The sequence below is a fragment of the Triturus cristatus genome, chromosome 4_1 (assembly GCF_964204655.1).
Source record: "Triturus cristatus chromosome 4_1, aTriCri1.1, whole genome shotgun sequence".
NCBI lineage: Eukaryota > Metazoa > Chordata > Amphibia > Caudata > Salamandridae > Triturus > Triturus cristatus.
Genome location: NC_140585.1, coordinates 778,280,416 through 778,301,441, shown reverse-complemented (window position 1 = coordinate 778,301,441; position 21,026 = coordinate 778,280,416). Strand labels below are relative to the sequence as shown.

Genomic DNA, 21,026 nt, shown 5'->3' with positions numbered 1-21,026 from the left:
TGTTAGCCACGGCTCCGAATTCTATAATAAGCCTGGGGTTACATACTGTACTGAGAGGTCAAGGCGCCCACGCTTCAAACGTCGACACCTAGTTACAACTCTGTGTGTCTGCATATCACACCAGAAGAGGGTTCCTCATTACCGGTTCAGGACGCAGTTTGTTCTTCACTGTAAGGAGGTACTTGCTTTTCCCACTGCTCTGCTGATACTCTGAAATAGAAAATTAAAAAATAACTATATATCGCACTGTCCACCCCATACTTGGAATTAAATGCTACACAAACTAAGCATAAAAAAAATGTGTTGCCCCCCAGTGATGTGACTTCACATCATTATTTAGACAAGTTCTCCTCGTGATATTTGGTCGTTTACATATTGCAGTCGGCAAAAGCAGTTGTCTCCTTTTTCATTTCAAATAAATTGTATTTACTGTTATAGTATCGAGCAAATAAAAAGAAAAAATCTGATAATTTTCAGAGAATTAATGCGTAGTAAATTTCCGTTAGTAATTCAAAGTATCAGTGACTATTCAAAAAGTAAGACATCCAGCAAAAACATCAAGGGAACATAAAATATGGATTCAATATGCCTGAGCAAAATATGAATGAAAAATCAGAGAGATAAAAGAGGAAAAAGGAAACAGTGGGGAACAGTCGAAACAGAGGGGTAGAACAAGCTAAAGGATGATGGGGATGGGGAAGGGGGAAAGGGGAAATGGGGCGCAGAGTTACTTCTAATTATCTTTTATGTCTATTGTAAGAAATTGGGCTGTTAGTTAAGAGGGGGGAGAGGCTACCCACCTAAAGCAACAAATTCAATCCTTGAACCCGGTCAGAGGATTTACGTTGGACCTTAGGGGTCCATTAGGATGTCGGGCGGTGCCGGCAGTGCGGAAAAATGAATTTTTCCACCAGCGAGCAGCGGTCCTCACACCTGCCATATTAGTATGGCCAAACATAGCCCATTTCCCGACCGCCGCGGTGCGATGCCCACCGCCATCAAAGTGCACCCACCACCGCGGCGGTGGGAGCCAATGGAGACTCTCCGCAGTGCGGAATGACGTACGCCATGCTCCACAAATTAGGATGACCCAAACAAGCAGACGCATCGCAGTGGAGAAACCGCCCAATCAGAGACGGTGGAATCTCGACAGCGGTGCACGAAACCAGAATCCTGGTCACGACCGCCATGGACCCAGCTCTACATGTCTTTCCAGTGCTGTACCTGCTACATCACCAGGAACTCATGGACCGCCGTGGAGGCCGCCGTAGGTACGCAATAACACAACACACAACACATGGGCTGACACAAGGTCCAAATCCACATCAGATACCCTGGTGGGGACAGGGACACATCCACAAGGGCACCCACACATCACCCACCTGCCACCAAGTCACCCCTCTGCATCCTGGATACACAGCTACCGCCACCATGCAGCAATGTCCCGGTCACATCACCGCAGCAGTGAACACAAGGAAATACATGTGCACAATGCAGAAGGCAGGGCCAGTGCCAGGCATGGGCAGGGCACAAAGACCAGAGGGCCACCCCCCTCCCACCACACCCCAGCACACCCCATGAAGGCACATGCCATGTGCCCCTCCTGTGCACCCGATGCACAACAACAAGCTAGGTCAATACACACCCTGCACCACAAACAATCATGTAGCCAGACACTGCAGGAGTGGCTGCACGGGAACACACAACACACAGCACTGTAGCACAGGGCCAGGGGAACACACACACCTACACAACACCACACTCAGGGAAACAAAAATGAGGACAAGCATCAAATGAACACATACAAGGAACAAACATCCAAATGGACACACAGCCTGCTTAGTCAAACATACATACCACAGACTGACACACAGACACATACACACCCCACATGCATGCATGCCAACAGAAAATCCAAAGTGGGATGCACACAAATGGAAGGCCAAGGAGACACACAACAAGCATGTGTATATCACATGCAAGACAAGGAACAGAACACAACACCCTCACACTATCAAAGCACACATGGCTGGTACAGGCAGTAAGGACAAACCACAGACATCACAGTGCAACAACACAGGGAGACAGCGAGGCAAACCATGTAGAGGCACAAGGATGAAAGGAAGGCCCTGAAGTCAAACTGTGAACAGCCACACATCTATACAACTACTTCACAGGAGTACACCAGCAGCACCACACACAGGGACCATTGACACACGTCATGACTGACAAACAACAGTAGAACCCTCACACCAGCAGCACACAACACCAGTGCCAAACACACTGAAGGCTGGCAATACTTGCCAGGCAACGCACACACAAACAATAACACACCCTGGGGGCAGCTGCAAACATCATACACACACACACAGGGATGCCACAACAAATGTCTGCACAAAAACAACACACAAACACATGACCCAACAGAAACACACACAGAACAACAACAAGAACAGACATGCCCTGTGCAGCTAAACTGGGGAAAGGCAATGGGAGCACAGACACAACAGGAGGGCACAACATCATCAATCAGGAACAATGCACAGACAACATACCACAACACACACAAGAAGTGCACCATCACAGAAAAACACATCCACATCAAACAAACAACAGATGCACAGGCACAAAAATCACACAGCAAAAACAGCAGGACATCAGGGGATGCACACCCTGCAATGACAAGGCAACAGATGCACACAGCACTGCATGCACAACAAGCAATGTGTGCACACCAGGCATACCAGCCACACACAGACATCAGTGACAAAACAGCAACCCACACAACACCATACAGCACACCACAAAGACAACAGCACACCCAGGAAGTGAAGCAATAACACTGACAACACACATACATCCAACACAACACCAACAGATGCACACGTCTGAGACACAAAGGTGGAAACAACTTGACCAGGGGACTGGGCAGCACACACAGTTGGACTGCATAGGAGCAACCATGACTGCCAAACAGCACCAGCACATCACATACAACCCATTGGGGAAGTGCCCTGAGTGACACATTGACCCTGGACAAAGAACTGCACCACAAAGCACAGTGGCACAAATGAAGTGATGGGGAGGCACACACACATGGAAACCAAGGAGACAGCTGACACCAAAGTGAAGTGTACTGCATTCCAGTAGAGCACATGTACCATACACAAAGAGAGGGAGTGCAAACCCACAATGCGCAGGCATCTGAAGCACAGATAGTGGATAGCATAACAACATGCCACACTGGAGGCAAGAAGGCACCATCTGACAGCAAGGCATGAGGAAACACAACCACAATGGCAGTGTGGAACAGCAGGTCTGCACAGTCCCCACTAACAGCCACCAGACACAAGGATGTGCAACAAAACACAACACTGACTCGCCAGTCACACACTCTGCATACTCACAAGTGACAAAAACAACAAGTAGGAGTCAGACAGAACTGCAAGGACACACCAACACACTGTACAGTGCACTACATACAACTCACACATGTGCATACAACCACATCCATAGGGCTGAACAATCAAAATAACAGTCATACAACTCCTGGGTGACACATGTGTGTAGTTCACATTGCAGGGGCATGCACACATCAACAATCCCCACAAACTCACCCCCTTCACACCACAAACCACCTGACCATACAAGAACACACATGGAAAGTAAGCCATGAGACTAGGATGACTGGCCATCACAAGATGACCACACACATACATCACCGGACACACATAAAGGAAGAGCACACATACATGATGACCCTAGACAGCCTGCCTGCAAAATTGTGTGCAGAAACCCACTCTGTGTTGGCAGTGCACCTCAACCTGACATGTGTACAATATAGAAAACATTAACTAATCAAGTAAATGACAACTGCTGCACATTGTAAAATTACACCATTGCCCCCACAAGTGTCTTGTTCAGGAAGAACTGAAGACCCCGTCACCCCAGAAAACTGATTAGTAAGTGAGCCCAAACATTGACCATGTTGAAGTGGCACACAGAGCATGTGGCACAGTAAACCATATACACACAGCAAAATAACTTTATTCAGTAAAGACACTGACAAAATAGACAACAGGAGCAACTGTCTTTATTCACATATTGCACAGATAGGCACCATGACAAGAGAAGAGCAAGGTACAAAATGCAGAGCATGTCCCTGAGAAGCTGCACAGGCATGGGCAAAACGCAAGGCCAGTGGCCAGTCCAAGGTCCAGACTGAGTCCATGAGAAGCTGCACAGGCAGGGGGCACACAGCAGTGAACGACAAGGCCAGTGGGCAGGGCAAAGTGCAGGCTGAGTCCATGAGAAGCTGCACAGGCAGGGGGCAAAACACAAGGCCAGTGGCCAGTCCAAGGTGCAGACTGAGTCCATGAGAAGCTGCACAGGCAGGGGGCACACAGCAGTGAATGACAAGGCCAGTGGGCAGGACAAAGTGCAGACGCAGTCCATGAAAAGCTGCAAAGGGAATGTGTGCGACTGTACCTCAGCAACACAGTCAGGGGGTAACAATGTGCAGTACAGGCCCACCTGTGTGAGATAAAGGTGTGTGAGGGTAACTTACACTCAGACTTGGCTGTCAGGCGGACTGGGAGCTGGCTGTGTCTTGGGGACTCTGGGGCACCTGAACGGGGAGAGAGTGGAACAGCTGAGGTAGAGCTATCAGTGGCTTGGCAAGCCGGAGGGCTCCTTGGACCAGGTGGTGTAGTGGCATGTGGAGCTGGAGTCCTGCAGATGGGAGACACAGTGTGGCTTGGAGATTGTGGAGGGGTGCCTTTCCACTTCTTGGGGATTCTAAATGGCTTGCCTGACTTTGGATCAATGGGAAGTGGTGTGGGCACAACAGGCACACTCACCACCAAAGCTGCATCAGGTGCAGGTGCTGGCACCCCCTCTGGTGATGTGTTGGACCCAGCGGAACGCTTTGCCTGGTTTCACCTCCCCCCCCTTCCCCTGTTTACTAGGTGTCACACCTACAGTGCACTCTGGCCCCTGCTTCTCTGGGCTTGGAATGGGAGTCGAGGTAGTGGGAGCCCTTCCTAGGTGTACCCTTGGCATGCACCACCTCCTTGGTGGACACAGACACTGAATGCTTCTCTTGCAATGCTTTAGGGGCAGGAGAGTCCTTGGATGGGGATGCCTCTGAGGCATGTGTGTCTGAGGCCTGCTGCTTTGCTTTTTGTCCACTGGTGTCGCCTGACAGGCTTTTCTCCCTAGCTTTGGTCTTCTGTGGGGATGGTGTCTGCGATCGGGACCGCTTGGGTTGCTGCTGCTGTGTGCTCCGTGTGCTGTATCGTGACTGTGATGTATGTGGACCGTGGTCACTATCGTCAGACGTGGCCACTGCCAGAGGGGTGGACAAAGGGACCGGAGCTGGACTGTGAGTATGTGCCTGTTGAAGGGCAGATGTCACTGTCGATGACAAAGCCTGGACTGTCCGGTGCAGCCCACCCACGTCAGAATATATTCCCTCCATGAAAGCAACCACCTGGGCCAATTTTTTGTCGTGGTCAAAGAAGGCATTGAGGAGAGCTGTCTGGCCTACACACAGCTCGTGCAAAAGGTCCACAGACTCAGCACTGATGGCAGCAGGGGGGACAGGGGCAGGGGCAGCGGTGCCAGGGGTGAAGGACACTCTTCCCCTCTTACCGAGGCAGACACTGGCAGCACCAGAGGAAGTGGCTGGGAGGGTGGGCACTGGCCGCTGTGTGGTTGAAGATGATGCAGAGTCCCCGTTCCCTCTGCCCTCCAACATGGATGCATCCCCGCTGGCATCAGATGATGTGGTGCTTTGCGCCATGCCAAACGCCCAGTGCGAGGAAGTAGCCCCAAGTTCATCTCCGCCACGTTCTTTGCCAGCCGGCTGATGTTGTCTCACCTCTTGTGGCAGTGGGTGCGCTGTCGGTTTGAGACCCCCAGAGCGCGAACATTCGTGGCAATGGCCCTCCACACGGCCTTACGCTGGTGTACCTTGAGCTGCAGGCATGGGAGACAAGAGGGAGAAATGATCAGGGACACAGTGTTATGTACCAACAGCTAGCAGTATAGCGGCAAGATACAAACTCATCAAATATCAAACGATATGTCTATCAGAGACTAGAGTACATCTCACATGGTACATCTGCATGAGAAAAGCTGACATGAATGCATGCAGGTGTGAGGGGGAACACAGTCCCTGCACATCTCACACACATGCAGGATGCCAGCACTGGAACCCCTATGTAGCCTGCCCACATCTCCAGTCCATTTTTGGGTTGAGCAATACATACATCACATATCAACCTGGGGTGGGGGTGACCCACGGTGTCCAGGACTGCGCAGCCCCAATGTCCCTGCCCTGTGAATAGATAACTGTGTCATGGATGTCAAATTGAGGGACATGATCTCACAACTACAAAATGCTGTTCACAAGGGCAGCCATGTGCAACCTGCAGTGCCGGGATGGCCCATAGCTGGAGTGCAATGTGAAAAGACTGATGTCATACTCTGTAAGTAAAGTGATGTGTCCTTTTCTTGTAGACGGGGACCGTGCTGCCCAGCTGGGCTCACACTGAGGTGGACTACAGGGGCACACACAGCCATCCAGCCAAGCAATCGCTGTCCTGACTACAGCATGAACAACCTTCTGTGTGACTGTATGCCTGACAACACAGCACAGGTCACTCATGCATACATGTGTAGGCAGGGAAACCTGTGGCATTGGGTACACACACCCTCCCCCTGGAGACAGCATGTCAGGCAGTGCATGACACTACCCCACACTCCCAGGCACATACTGCATCAGTGCAACTACATATGTGGCCCCCCTGTCCTACCACTCCACTGTTGACGACTTACCATGACATTTGGGGCACCATATAGCCTTGAGTACTGTGTGAGCACCTCGTCCACCAGGACCTCCAGCTCCTCGCTCATGAAGGAACTGGAATGGATCTTCTCAGTACTTGCCATCACTGTGGACATGAGACAACAGTGGCGTAATTGGGTGGTGAGGGATCTCAGGCAGCAGTCCCTGGAGGCAGCAGCAGGTGAGGGGTCTCTGGCAGCAGTCCCTGGAGGCAGCAGCAGGTGAGGGGTCTCAGGCAGCAGTCCCTGGAGGCAGCAGCAGGTGAGGGGTCTCTGGCAGCAGTCCCTGGAGGCAGCAGCAGGTGAGTGGTCTCAGGCAGCAGTCCTTGGAGGCAGCAGCAGGTGAGGGGTCTCTGGTAGCAGGCTCTGGGAGCAGTGGAAATGTGAGGCTCAATTCCACATATATATAGCCCCCTGGGGTCGTTTCAAAGGTGCCAAGCTGCAGCAATTGGTGGTCCAGGTCTGCCTCTTTCAAATGCATCCAATGACCGCCCCCACGGTGGCAGAGCACGCCTACTGCGATTTTCAAAATTGCATCATGCCACCGCTAACGAGATTCCCATTGGTTCTAGGGCAAGCTCCATGGCGGGGACATACCGCCGGGGCCCGGTGTGCACTAGCACGAAGGTACATCTTTCAAATGCATCCAATGACAGCCTCCAAGATGGTGGAGCATGCCTACCGCGATCTTCAAAATTGCATCATGCCACCGCTAACGAGCTTCCCATTGGCTCTAGGGAAAGCTCCAGGGCGGGGACACACCACCGGGGCCCGGTATGCGCTAGCGTGACGGTGCATCTTTCAAATGCATCCAATGACCGCCTCCGTGGTGGCGGAGCACGCCTACTGCGATCTTCAAAATTACATCATGCCACCGCTATCAAGCTTCCCATTGGCTCTAGGGCAAGCTCCATGGCGGGGACACACCACCGGGGCCAGGTGGTCGCTACCGCGATATGGGTGGCGGAGCATGCCCACCGCCATTTCCCCATGTCTCCATGCCTATCACTACCGCACTTCTGTGAATGGGGGTGCTGGTGACACACCGCCGGGGCCAGGCGGTAGCTACCACAATATGGGTGATGGAGCATGCCCACTGCCATTTCCCCATGTCTCCATGCCTATCACTACCGCACTTGTGTGAATGGGGGTGCTGGTGACACACCGCCGCGACCAGGCGGTAGCTACCACGATATGGGTGGCGGAGTATGCCCACTGCTATTTCCCCATGTCTTCATGCCTATCACTACCGCATTTGTGTGAATAGGGGTGCTGGTGACACACCGCCAGGGCCAAGCGGTAACTACCACATTATGGGTGCCATACATTGACACGAGGCACCGCGATTTAGGCGGCAGAGCATGCCAACCGCCATTTCCCCTTATCTCCATGCCTATCACTACCGCACTTCTGTGAATGGGGGTGCTGGTGACACACCGCCGGGGCCAGGTAGTAGCAACCACGATATGGGTGATGGAGCATGCTCACTGCCATTTCCCCATGTCTCCATGCCTATCTCTACCGCACTTGTGTGAATGGGGGTGCTGGTGACACACCGCCGGGGCCAGGCGGTAGCTCCCCCGATATGGGTGTCATACATTGACACGAGGAACCACGATTTAGGCGGCGGAGCATGCCAACCGCCATTTCCCCATGTCTCCATGCCTATCACTACCGCACTTGTGTGAATGGGGTGCTGGTGACACACTGCCGGGGCCAGGCTGTAGCTACCGTGATATGGGTGCAATACAATGTCAATGGCCATCTGGCAAACATCAACAGTGCACAGTGCCCATATGGTCAATGGCACATCATTGTGCACATGATGCCAATGTTGCATTTACTCCACTGATGGCTACAGATGCCATGTTTGTGTGTGTGATTTCGTAGATAGGCCTGTACTCACTCACATGTCACTTATGGATTTGATGGTTGGGTGGCAGGACAGTGTTGTTGTGGACTCTACAATGTGTACACATGTCAATGTGTTGAGGTGCAGTGACAATCACAGCAATGCTCGTCTCAATGAATGATGATCTATTTTGCATGGCCTCTCATGTCTGCTCATGCACACATTCGTAATTCCTGCGCCGACGGTGGTCATTGTGTGGTGGATGTGTGCCAGGTTGTAATGACGCATTAAGGTGTGACAGGTACAGCAGCTAGGTATGAGACAGTGGGTTTGATTTGTTGCACATATGCTGGATGCTATACTCCCATGCGTGCCCATGTGAAATGTGGCCATCTCCCTATGTGCATTCACATTGACCAAGGTGGTGTTTGAGGTACTTGTCTTTTGTAAGTTGGCAGGTGTGCCCTTTGTGGAGCTAAAGGTGTCCCTACATGTAAGTTGGTCTGTAACTCAACATTGATGGCAGTCATTGTTGTTGTTGTGTCATCCAGAACGTGATATGCTGTGCACATCTCATGATGTATTGCATTGACATGTGTCCACAATCATCTCAAATAGAAGGAGGCCAAATTTAATTGGTCACTTGACGGTGCTGGAGGACATGGAGGATGTTGCGATCATACGGAAATGCCGTCTGGATAGAGCCACCCTGAAAACCCTTTGTGATCTGTTGTAGCCCCACCTGCAGCCTCGCCGGATATATCCAACAGCTTTCACCCCTACTTATAAGGTGATGGCGGCCCTGCATTTTTTTGCCAATGGATCGTTCCAAGAGACAGTGACCAGTGCAGGTGGGATGTCATAACCGATGTTCAGCATGGTGCTGCGTGATGTACTTTCCGCCATGATGATATACAAGGACAGATACATCCATTTCCCCAGGGGTGCTGAATTGCCAGCTGTGAAGGGAGACTTCTATCCCCTTGGACACATCCCCAATGTTGTTTGTGCCATTGATTGCACCCATGTCGGGCTTGTGCCACCACAAGCCAGTGAGCACATTTTCAGGAATCGCAAGCATTACCACTCCATAAATGTGCAGGTGGTGTGCCTGGCAGATATGATCATCTCCCACATGTGTGTTAAATTCCCAGGCTTGGCCCATGACTCCTACATCCTGCGGAACAGCATTGTGCCCCCGCTGATGGCTAATCTGCTTCCCGAGCATGCATGGATTGTGGGGGAGTATGCCTAGTTGTATTGTGTGCTGGGTGTGTTGGCTGCTGCCCTCAGCCTCAGCGACATTGCAATGTCTATTTGTGTTTGTCATACCTAGATGACTCTGCATATCCCAACCGTCCCTGGTTGCTGAGCCCACTGAGGAATCCCAGGACCCCAGCTGACGTCCGCTACAATGAGGCACATGGGAGGACACGTCGTCTGGTGGAGCGTACTTCTGGTCTGCTCAAGTCACGTTTCCGTTGCCTGGACAAGACCGGAGGTGCACTGGCACAATCGCCTGGGAAGGTGTGTCAGATTGTAGTGGCATGCTGCATGCTCCACAACCTAGCCATTCGCAAGGAGATTCCCCTGCTCCTGGATGATGGTGAGGAGCCAAGGCCCCAGCCTGCAAACCAACCCGTGTCCAGTGATGAGGACAGTGGAGAGGAGGAAGGTGTTCGCCTGCGTGAACAGCTCATCACACGCTACTTCACTTGAAGGTGGGTGGCAATATGCAACATACCCATTGTTGGCTGATATTGGTGTTGTCGTGAAGGGGCATGTGAGAATTGTAACAGCATCCAGTTGTTGACCCAGCGGTGTTTGGCAATGTTTCTGGGACAGGTCATTTGGGAACATCTACAGGACTTGTATGTTGACACTTGTTGCACATTGTGACGTGTGCATGTTGGGTTATCTTGATGGTAGGAATTGTGTGATGTCTGTGATGCCACACCCAGACCAGTGAAAGTAGTTCTGTTGTGTTTGCCTATGCGCCTTCAACTTCTCCTTGCCTACATGCAGCCCTTGCTCCTGGTACAATGTGGTCATGTTGAAGACTGTACATCCTGCAATAAAGATGGAGGAGACACGACAACATGTGTGTAAGGATATATTATTTGCAATGGTGAGATGAGAGGAGGGGTGTACATTTCCATTGGGGGTGGGGTGGAGCAGTGTGTTGACAGATGTGGTAGATGTGGTAGATGAGATAATTGAGTAGTCACCACATTGATGTGGTAACCCAGTCCAACAGACAGATGCCATTCACAAGGCAGTGTGGGAAAGGACAGTCCAAAAAAAGTCAATGCAGTGGTGGAGAGGGTTGCCATCATGGCTGGCTCCATGACTGGCATCTGGCAGGTGCTTTGCCTCCAGATACTCCCAGGGTCTTTTTGGGACAGCCCCTTCTTCGTTTGGCGGGGGCCCTGCTGCAGGGCCAGTGGGGTCTGAGGACTCACCCCTCTCTGAGGGCGCTGGGGAGGATGGTGAACTGACATCCTGCGGCCCACCAGAGGGTTGTCTTTGTCGCATGCTTGTCCCTCAGTACCGCCACTTGCTGGCCCAAGAGGTCCACGATTTGTCCCATGTGGGTGTCGATGGATCTCATCAGCAGGATGAGCTCGTGCAACAGTTCGTCCGACTGGCCCGTTCATCCCTGGGCCTGTTTGTATGCGCCCAGTACTCTATTGATGTGTTCCAGGGATTGGATCCCAGCCTCCTGGTGTCCGTGGGTGACCCTGCCCCTCCCACCTGCCCTGCTGCCACAGACCTGTTGCCTCACCACTGTGGGCACCCGCATCCTCTCCCTGCCCTCCTCTGTCGGTGGTGTGTGCTGGTCATCCTCTGGGACAGGGAGGGGGTTGCAGGCAGCACTGGTGGTGGTGGTGGTTGCCGCACAGGCCGTGACAGCAGGGGTCTTCTGTGAAGTTGTTGTTGCCGCAGATGTGGTGGGGGGACAATGGGGTCCTGGGACCTGTAACTCCCTGGCACACCAGATGGGCCGGCTTCGAGCTCATTGTCCATGGAATCCTAGGAGTCAACATCCGAGAGTCCATGTACTGGGGGAGACTTGCCCTGCAGGTTGCTGGTGTTGTCCTCTGCAGTGAGTTCTTGGTCACCTGTGGGTCAGATGGTAAATGGTCATTGTAGTGCACCCGGCAAGCTTTGTGTTAGCTGTGTGTCATTCACTTTTTGCACACTGCACAATTGACAGATCATCACATTGTTTACTATGTGCACTACTGTGCTTTCTGACATGATGCAGTGGCACATGCATTACTTGTCCATGGTGTGAGGTGTCAAGGCATACTATGCGACCCGTGCACAATTAAGGATTACAGGGACTTGTTGCCATCTAGGGCCTGGCACAACATGTGTTTATTTGAGAACTCATTGTTGATTTGTCTGACCCGGCAGACGTCACATCTGACCATGGACTGGCCATTGTCATCTCCTGCATACTATTGTCCTGTCATGTGCATATCTTGATTTGTACCACCACACATGCTTTCATATTTTTTGAATGGTCCTTGTTGCACTTGCCCCATGGCGATGCACATGTATATAGGTGCTGTGCATGATTGTGCCCTGACTTTCTTCTACTTGTGCATTGGTGTGTCACACTTTGGTAGCTGTGACAGTTTCCTTAGCTTACCTGTGTGCAGACTGTGCTTGGCAATGGGGTAGGTGTGCCTCTTTGTGCAATGAGAGGGCTGGTGTTGTCATATGGCACCATTTATTTGTGATGAATTGGTGGGTGCACGTACTGGCTATTTACCTGTAATGTGCCCACATTTCGGTTTGTTATGTCACACATGTGTGTGTGCGTGGTTGCGGCTTACATCCTGCTCAGTGGGGTCATGGTCCCGAATCATATGTCTACCTACCTGTAAGTTTGTTTGGTGTACTGCAGCGGCTTCCAACTGCTTCTGGGGGGGTGGGGGGAGGGCTCCATCCTGCTGAGGTGTGGGACAGGGTGCATGGTGGGCGTGGTAGTACAGGCCTCCCACCCCCAAACACCCTCACTGTGAAGATGGCTACCTACCTGTTAGTTTGATGAGGGGGATGTAACGGCTTCCAAATGCTTCTGGGTGGGGGGGAGGGCTCCATTCTGCTGAGGGGGGGCAGGGTGCATGGTGTGAGTAGTGGTACATGCCTCCCACCCATAAACACCCTCACTGTGAAGATGGCTACCTACCTGTAAGTTTGTTTGGTGTACTGCAATGGCTTCCAACTGATTCTAGGTGTGGGAGCGCTCCATCTTGCTAGGCTGTGGGACAGGGTGCATGGTGGGAGTAGTGGTACAGGCCTCCCACCCCCAAACACCCTCACTGTGAAGATGGCTACCTACCTGTTAGTTTGATGACGGTGATGTAATGGCTTCCAACTGCTTCTGGGTGGGGGAGAGGGCTCCGTCCTGCTGAGGTGGGGGACAGGGTGCATGGTGGGGGTAGTGGTACAGGTCTCCCACCCACAAACACCCTCACTGTGAACATGGCTACCTACCTGTTAGTTTGATGTGGGTTGTGTAATGGCTGACACATGCTTCTGGGTGGGGTGGGAGGAGGGGTCCATCTTGCTAGGCTGTGGGACAGGGGGCATGGTGGGAGTAGTGGTGCAGGCCTCCCACCCCAGACACCCTCCCAGGGAAGATGGCTACCTACCTGTAAGATTGTTTGGTGTACTGTGATGGCTTCCAACTGCTTCTGGGTGGGGGAGTGCTCCATCCTGCTCAGGTGTGGGACAGAGGGAATGGTGGGAGTAGTAGTGCAGGCCTCCCATACCCAGGCACCCTCACTGTGAAGATGGCTACCTACCTGTTAGTTTGATGAGGGTGATGTAATAGCTTCCAACTGTTTCTGGGTGGGGGGGGCTCCATCCTTCTGAGAGGGGGCAGGGTGAATGGTGGGAGTAGTGGTACAGGCCTCCCACCCACAAACACCCTCACTGTGAAGATGGCTACCTACCTGTAAGTTTGGTTGGTGTACTGCAATGGCTTCCAAATGCTTTGGAGGGGGTGGGGAGAGGGCTCCATCCTGCTGAGGTGTGGGACAGGGTGCATGGTGGGAGTAGTAGTGCAGGCCTCCCACCCACAAACACCCTCCCAGGGATGATGGCTACCTACCTGTAAGTTTGATGAGGGTAATGTAATGGCTGACACATGCTTCCTGGTGGGGTGGGTGGAGGGCTCCATCTTGCTGATGCTGTGGGACAAGGGGGCCTGGTGGGAGTTGTAGTGCTGTCTGCCTGTACACATGCCCCCATGGTAATGTTGCTAGCTACGTTTGGAGTGAATGGGAGTGGGTGAATGTTGGATTTGTGAGCCATGTTTTTGTGAGTGTGTGGTGCAGATGGATGGAATTTGTCCTAGGTGGTGTAACTTTGTAGTTGTGCAAGACAGTACATAGCAGAGTAGTGTTAGTAATTTGTTTGTACTTACCAGCCTCCACTCCCCCAGCCACTCCTGTGAGACTCTCTGGATGCAGTATGGCAAGCACCTTCTCCTCCCATGGTATGAATGGTTTTTGTGGAATGGGAGGGCCACCACCAGTCCTCTGAGACAGCTCACGGTTCTTGCTCCTCCTCTCCTTGACCACCCTCTTCAGATCATGCCACCGCTTCATGATCTCCTTGATCTTGGGGTGGTCCCTACTGCATTGACCCTTTGGACTATCCTTGCCCACATTTGTATCCTTGTGGATAATGGTGTCTGTTGGACCAGGCTACCAAAAAGCTGTGGTTCCACGCTGACTATCTCATCTACCATGACTGTCAACTCACTCTTTGTGAATGTGGGCATTTTCTGTGTGGCCATGGTGTGTGGTGTAAAAAGTGGTTGTGGGTGCAGGAGTGTGAGTGGTGGTTGTGGTTGTGATGTATATGGTGTGTGTTCTGCAGGGGGTTAGTTGTGCAGGTGTGGAAGTGGTGGTGGTGCTGTGTGTGTGGTGTGGCTAGTGATGTTGTGTCCTTTGTCTCTCCTGTCAGCTGGGGTATGTGTCCCTTCTCTCATGGAGTATTGCAAAGGACTGTGGTCAGGGAAGGGGCTGGTGTTATACTCAGCTATGTGGGTGTGTCCAATTGTGGTATTGCTGTCAGGTGTGTTGTCCTGGGATTTGTATGTTTCTTTTTGCCATGTGGTTGTGTCATTGGGGTGTATTTTGTGTATTTTACGGATTGTCCACGGCGGTGGCTGTGCTTCAGCTCTTTCGCTGGCTCTCCTATTCTTCCCATTGTGCAACCGCGGTGGTCGGAGACAGCGGTACGTACCGCGGGACCGTCGGAGAAATCCTAATTTCCCGTGCGGTGTCTCCGCTATACTTGCGGCGGGTTGGTGTTTTTCCCCTGCAACTCCGACCGCCGCGGATGGATTTTGGCCATCTCCGCCCGCTACGGGCGGTTTTTCTTGGCCCCGTTCCGCCACGGTCGGTGTATTTTTGCGGATGAACCTAATTTGGCCGCCGGTTTTCCCACGGTGCCGGTGGGCGTTTGTTTTCCGCTTCCATGGCGGTCGGGGTGTTTTTCCGGCCGCCATCCTAATAGGCACCTTAGTATAAAAAATGGAAGTCCGATGTTTTCAGTGGAGCAAGTAGCTTCTATGTGCATTTAGAGAGTTAAGATAGGAATGAGTTAATGGCGTTGTCTGTGACCCTAATATTTTGGTTCCAACCCACCATGTATAAATAGATAGTGATATAAAATTCTTCCATTTAGAGAGAATAGACTTAGTTCCACTGGCTAGTGAGATGTCTGGAACTTAAATATCTTTTTTGAAAAGTGTATGGATGGTCAGTGGTAGGGAAGATCCCCATTGTAATTGATGCTAGTTAAGGAATCCATGCTATCCTAAGTATTTGGAGGATGAAAGTACTGATGTTGATCCAGAAGTCTTTGATTAAATGTCATTCTAGGATCACATATTTACGGTTGCCCTGATTGTCTTTGCAGCTTCAGCATTGGTCGACTAGCCCTATATTGTGGAATTTGAGGGGAGACCAGTGAGTCTGTCCATCCAGAATTTACACTGTTATAAAGAGGGGGCACTTTTAAGATGCGTTAGTCTTGGCCATATATATTCACAGTTTACTGAGGCGAACTTATGAAACTCAGTGTCGCTGAGTAAGAGTTCTGATTTGGTTTGGCTTGATTTTGTCTGTCTGAATTGATTTGGAGAGAGTAGAGCATAAATGTTTGATGCACAGTTCCCTCCTTTACATATTTTTAAGTAAAATGGGAATATCAGGATCATGAGGTGGCCTGAGTTTTTATAAAGCATTAGGAATTTATAGTGGTGCAGGCCTTTATGGTCAAATGAGGGTTTATTTGTTGAGGATTGAATTGGATCTGTTTTTTAGCCTAACAGCCTGATTTAGAGTTTGGCTGATGGTTTACTTCATCACTAACAGGACAGATATCCCATTGGCTGAATTACTAGTGCCATTGGGTATAATGCACATGTAATCCATCCGCTGAACTCAAATTCAGGACATGAGTCTTTTACTAGGTTGATTCCTTTATATGCCCACTTTCGATGATTTGCCCAATTTTCCCTTCTGCTTGGATGGATGACTTGTAGATTCCTGGTGAGAGTTGACACTTAGAGGCTCATTATGATGGCCGGATGACCGCCACCACCGGGCCAGTGGTGGCGATCCTCCCGCCATCAAAATGAGATTAACCCACTGCCAAATTAGGATGGCGGTGGAAATCACATTGGTTCCGTGGCAGACGGTCCACCATGGTTCCGCAAAGCGGTCCTTTTCCGCCTGCCTTGCGGAACCAGGGCATCATTGCGGCGGTGCTGTGCAAGCACCGCCGTAGTGATTAGGATGAGCCCTTCTGCCTGTCTTTTTGCGGCAGATATCCCGCTGCAAAAAGACAGGCGGAGACTGGCTTTTGGGGGGGATTGCACCGTGGGGGCACCCATGGTACCCGCCACATTTCCATGCACAAGGTGGCAGGCACCGCATGGTGCCTGCCACTTTGTGCATGGAAATGCACATCGTGGCATTTTCACATTGTGAATGGTGCTGCAGCCAGCAGCACCGTCCGCAATGTTGAAAGGCCAGGATGCGCCCGCCATACTGGTGGGCGCATCCTAATTGAGCTGGTGGGACCGCCGCACGTCTGGCGGGTGGTCCCATCACCGTTATGATGGCGGGCGGACTCATGTCTGCCCACCATCATAATAACCCCTAAGTGTTCTGTACTGACTTTTTTCATTGTAATGAGAGAGATTAAGGTAAAAGGAAGAATGCATTTTGGTTCTAGTTCAAGTCATATTGGAGAATTTGCTAATGGGCTAAGGAGCCATTATACACCTTATTTTGCAAGATATGAAGTTTGATATCAGCAAACGTCTGCCATGTTTATGCAAGCACATTTTTGGGATAATCTTAATATTTTAAGTGTGATTCTGGGTTGTTAGATGACCATGTGGACTTTGAAATAAGAGCATTGATTTTGTTGAAGGATGTGTCTGGTAGGTGGAGAAGGGACATGTTTGTGGGGAAGTTAATGAGCAGAGATAGCTTCATTTTAACACTTCTATACAGCCCCATCATGTTATGTCTTTTGGGGACCAGTTTTCTAGAAGGTAATTCTAGTCATCTCCTGGTAATGTCAGAGAAGGTTTTATTACTTTCCAATGCAAATCAATACTGGTCATCGATTTCCAAATGGTGAAAGGCTGAGTTAGCTCTGAGAAGTTTTTACATAACTTGCAGCTTACAAGAAATCCCGGCTGTACAAGATCAACACACTGGGCCATCTTACTAGACATGGTTATGCATTCTAAAACCGTTGATTGTTCTATCATTACCAGCCTTCTGTTTAAACCATTACTGTATAAAGCCACACGCTTAGGAGAACGGTCTTGACGTGTATTCCCTGCCCTGAAAACAAGGAAACCCCTCCCCAGAAGCATTCTCAATTACAAGACATTGACTTTTATATATTATATGGAAATTCAAGAATCCAACTGAAACTCTTGCCATATTATGGCACATATTTAACTTTTTTTCAATATATATTTATTTCAATTTATGATACCATATACAAACAGATGTAAATCCTAAACCATGTTCAACAAGCATTTGCAATGCAATAGGTCTCGCATTTACGCGAGTGTGAGCTATTGGCATTGCAAATGACAATGCCTTTTATTTTTGTTTTTTGAACATAAATAAAAGGCATTGTCATTTACAATGCCAATAGCTTAAACTGGTGTAAATGCGAGACCTATTGCATTGCAAATGCTTGTTGCCTAGTGTCACACAGTTTGGTCAAACAGGGAAGCTGGGGCTAATCCCTGGTTTGCTAGTTTCACTGTGTACAATTCAGGCACTAAATGGCTACTGTTCTCCTGTTTTAAATCGCATATTTTATTGCGTTTTCGTTCATTCTTGGCACAGGACGTTCCACCATGAGTGGCAGACAGAAGCCACATGAAGGCTCGGCTCGTTTTGGGTTTGAAGCCCAAGAGGAGCTCTAGCCGCCTACCTCTACACCATAGTTTGTTTAGTGTGGTCCATGAACTGCGAGCGATGAGAACATGAACATGAGTGGGGAAAAAATCACATCGTAATGATGCAGTTAATAGAACTTTTGGATGATATAAACACACAGTACATCAGTTGTGTGGAAATTATTTTAGTTTTGCAGTAACACGTCGATGTCAATATCATTAAATTCAATTTGGAAAAATGTAAATAAATTAAAGTAAAAAACAAATAAGAATGTTTAGTGGGTTTCGATTGTAGATAAAAAATCATCAAAAGGCAAAATACGGAACGCTTCACGAATTTGCGTGTCATCCTTGCGCAGGGGCCATGCTAATCTTCTCTGTATCGTTCCAATTTTAGTATATGTGCTGCCGAAGCGAGCACAAACTTAGGATGGAGCAAGCTGGTATATAAAGGCTTAACTTCATCATATTTGAAAGTTAGAGTGCTTCAAAGATATAAATGGTTGCAATTTATACTCTTCCTCTTTGTTGCTTTTCACAAAGGAGTTCACTTGAATCAGAAACAAAACATTCTGCTGCAGAAAAAGATTGCCGTTTCTACTTTATGAAAATCGCAGAGCATCATGGATATATGCAAATCAAGTCAACTACGTAATCGTGTGCGCTGGAAGTTCTTTGCCGCATACAAAGCACGTGCACTTCATAGACACAGAGAAAGGACTACTACCAGAGGAAGTGTCAGTCAAATAGGGGAATGACGGGCATCTGGCAAAAGGGCATATTCTGGCTGCACAACGGGGCAAATATACTGCAGTCCTGGAACGCATGAGCTACTGTGCCTTTGCATATATGTATATATGTTAGCTAGCATTTTTATAGCGAGCAAATACTGCTGCTAAAGTGGCACCTTAGATCTCAAACTTTTAACGTTTTAATGACCATGGACACCATCAGGATGCAGGAAGCCCATTTCAAAACGTTATTTGTATTTGCTAATAGACTAACTCAATCAATTACACATAAAGGAGTAATTCTCAAAGTTCAGAGCCCTTAACCTCAGGATAAAATGAACTCGATCAAAATCACTGGGCAGCCCAACCATGCAGACCCCTGCTTTAAGGGATCAACCCATGTCAGAAAACAATATTTGTGCTTAATATTCTCCTGTTGCTACCCGTAGTGGTACTGTATTGCAGCATTTATATACCGCCTACTACCCCTATGTGGGGCATTGAAGCACTTTTCATCATGTGTCGGAGTGTGTTTTAATATATTGCGGGGGGGGAGGGCGACCTAGCACGCACGAGAGGCCAGCAACTCAACAATTGTGAATATTATTAACCCCAGTGGCTGCTTTTACATCTCCCCTCCTTCAACAGCCGGTTGGACTGTAAACCACTAATACAGCCGTTTGCAAGACCTCGTTAACGAACAAGTCGGAATTTACTTTTGCACCCTATCTGAGCTTAGTTAAAATCAAAACAGACATCGAAGAAAGACTTCAGAACACTAAGCACGTGAACGGATGTGGCTTTAGGGCTCGAGCTGCTGACTTTGGAGCTGACCCGGTTCGAGCCTCGGCAAACCACTTAATATCTCCGTGCCTACCAAATAAGGAATGTGTCCTTGTGTAAAGCGCTCCAATACCTTCGGGTCGCGTTCGCGCTATATAAAACAGCAACAAAAAAACGATCATTAGAAACTAAAGTAAAGTCTCGCAGGAACTGCTGACGACACAAGTCAACAGAGAAAAAACACTACTCAAAGAAACCCGGTATCAGCATGTACGGACAAATAGATCCCAGTCCAGGAAAGAGACTGACATAAGGACACGGAAGAAAAGCAGCTGTGCGAGGTGCTGCATCCCAGATCAGTCAAAGGAGCACTCGGTGAGTGAAGGGCAGGAGCAGCGATGGAGGACGGAGGCGATGCACTGACTGTTGGCTTCATCGGGGCAGGGAAGATGGCATATGGAATCCTGAAGGGGATGCTGCAGACAGGTAAATTATAGTATTTCGGATCTGTTATACCGCTGATCAATCACTGCCAGGCAGCGTGCCTTAGAAGTGGTCAAGCCGGACTGTTCATGGGGTGAGACGAGCCCGGGGTCCGGCCTGGCTCTAAAATAGGAGTCGCTCCCCCCAAAATGTTTTACCCCTAACTTGCACTGGCATATTTTCTAAATCACCAACATGACGTAAGTTGCAGTACGTGTTATGTACAAATATGCCAAGATTCTTCAAAGTAAAAAATATATTTTTGACCGTCTGTATTTTTTCTTTGTAATCCAGTACAAGAGAGATGCGTATTTTATCTAATTGAAAAACATAGTAGGATTATATATGTATCTGAAGCGTAATTCTCTCCACTTACAAGTGCAGTGTAGCAGCGCTAGATCCTTAACAGTGTCCCAGCGGCATGATCCTCAAAAGTGTGCTTAAAGTCCTATCAAGAAACTAGGAGAAGACTTGAAATGGGTCATCTTTTTAAACCTGGTCCCGCTGCTCTTTCTGGATCTTAGTTAGGAATCATGACTTGCTGGTTTTAATGTCCACTGCTAGATTCCTGCTCTGCTGCTGCCCTCAAGCTTCTGAGTTGCCAGAAAAGGAAGAAAAGTAAGTAAAACAAGAAGGGCTGGGCGAGAAGGGAGGGGGGAATGCCAGCAACAGAGGAGCCCGCGAAAGTGAAAGTGATCGTGATTACGATCGCTACGGAGGAAAGACACATGGCGCTGCGCGCGTGCACGTTCACGTGCACTGTAGCTTTAGGCCACGGCAGCACTTTGAAAAGCCCAGATATAAAATGTCTCTTTCGAGCCTTTGGCTCGCGAGACCTAAAAAGGTGGTTCCCAGTATTTCA

At 49.7% G+C, this 21,026-nt stretch overlaps 1 non-coding gene across 1 annotated transcript; it reads right to left on the bottom strand.

Annotated features, from left to right (window-relative positions):
• Positions 1 to 18,481: 18,481 nt before the first annotated feature.
• Positions 18,482 to 18,588, bottom strand: LOC146855516 (U6 spliceosomal RNA). The gene has a single exon (XR_014981728.1). It is a non-coding gene; the product is annotated as a U6 spliceosomal RNA (small nuclear RNA).
• Between the last annotated feature and the right edge of the window lie 2,438 nt (positions 18,589 to 21,026).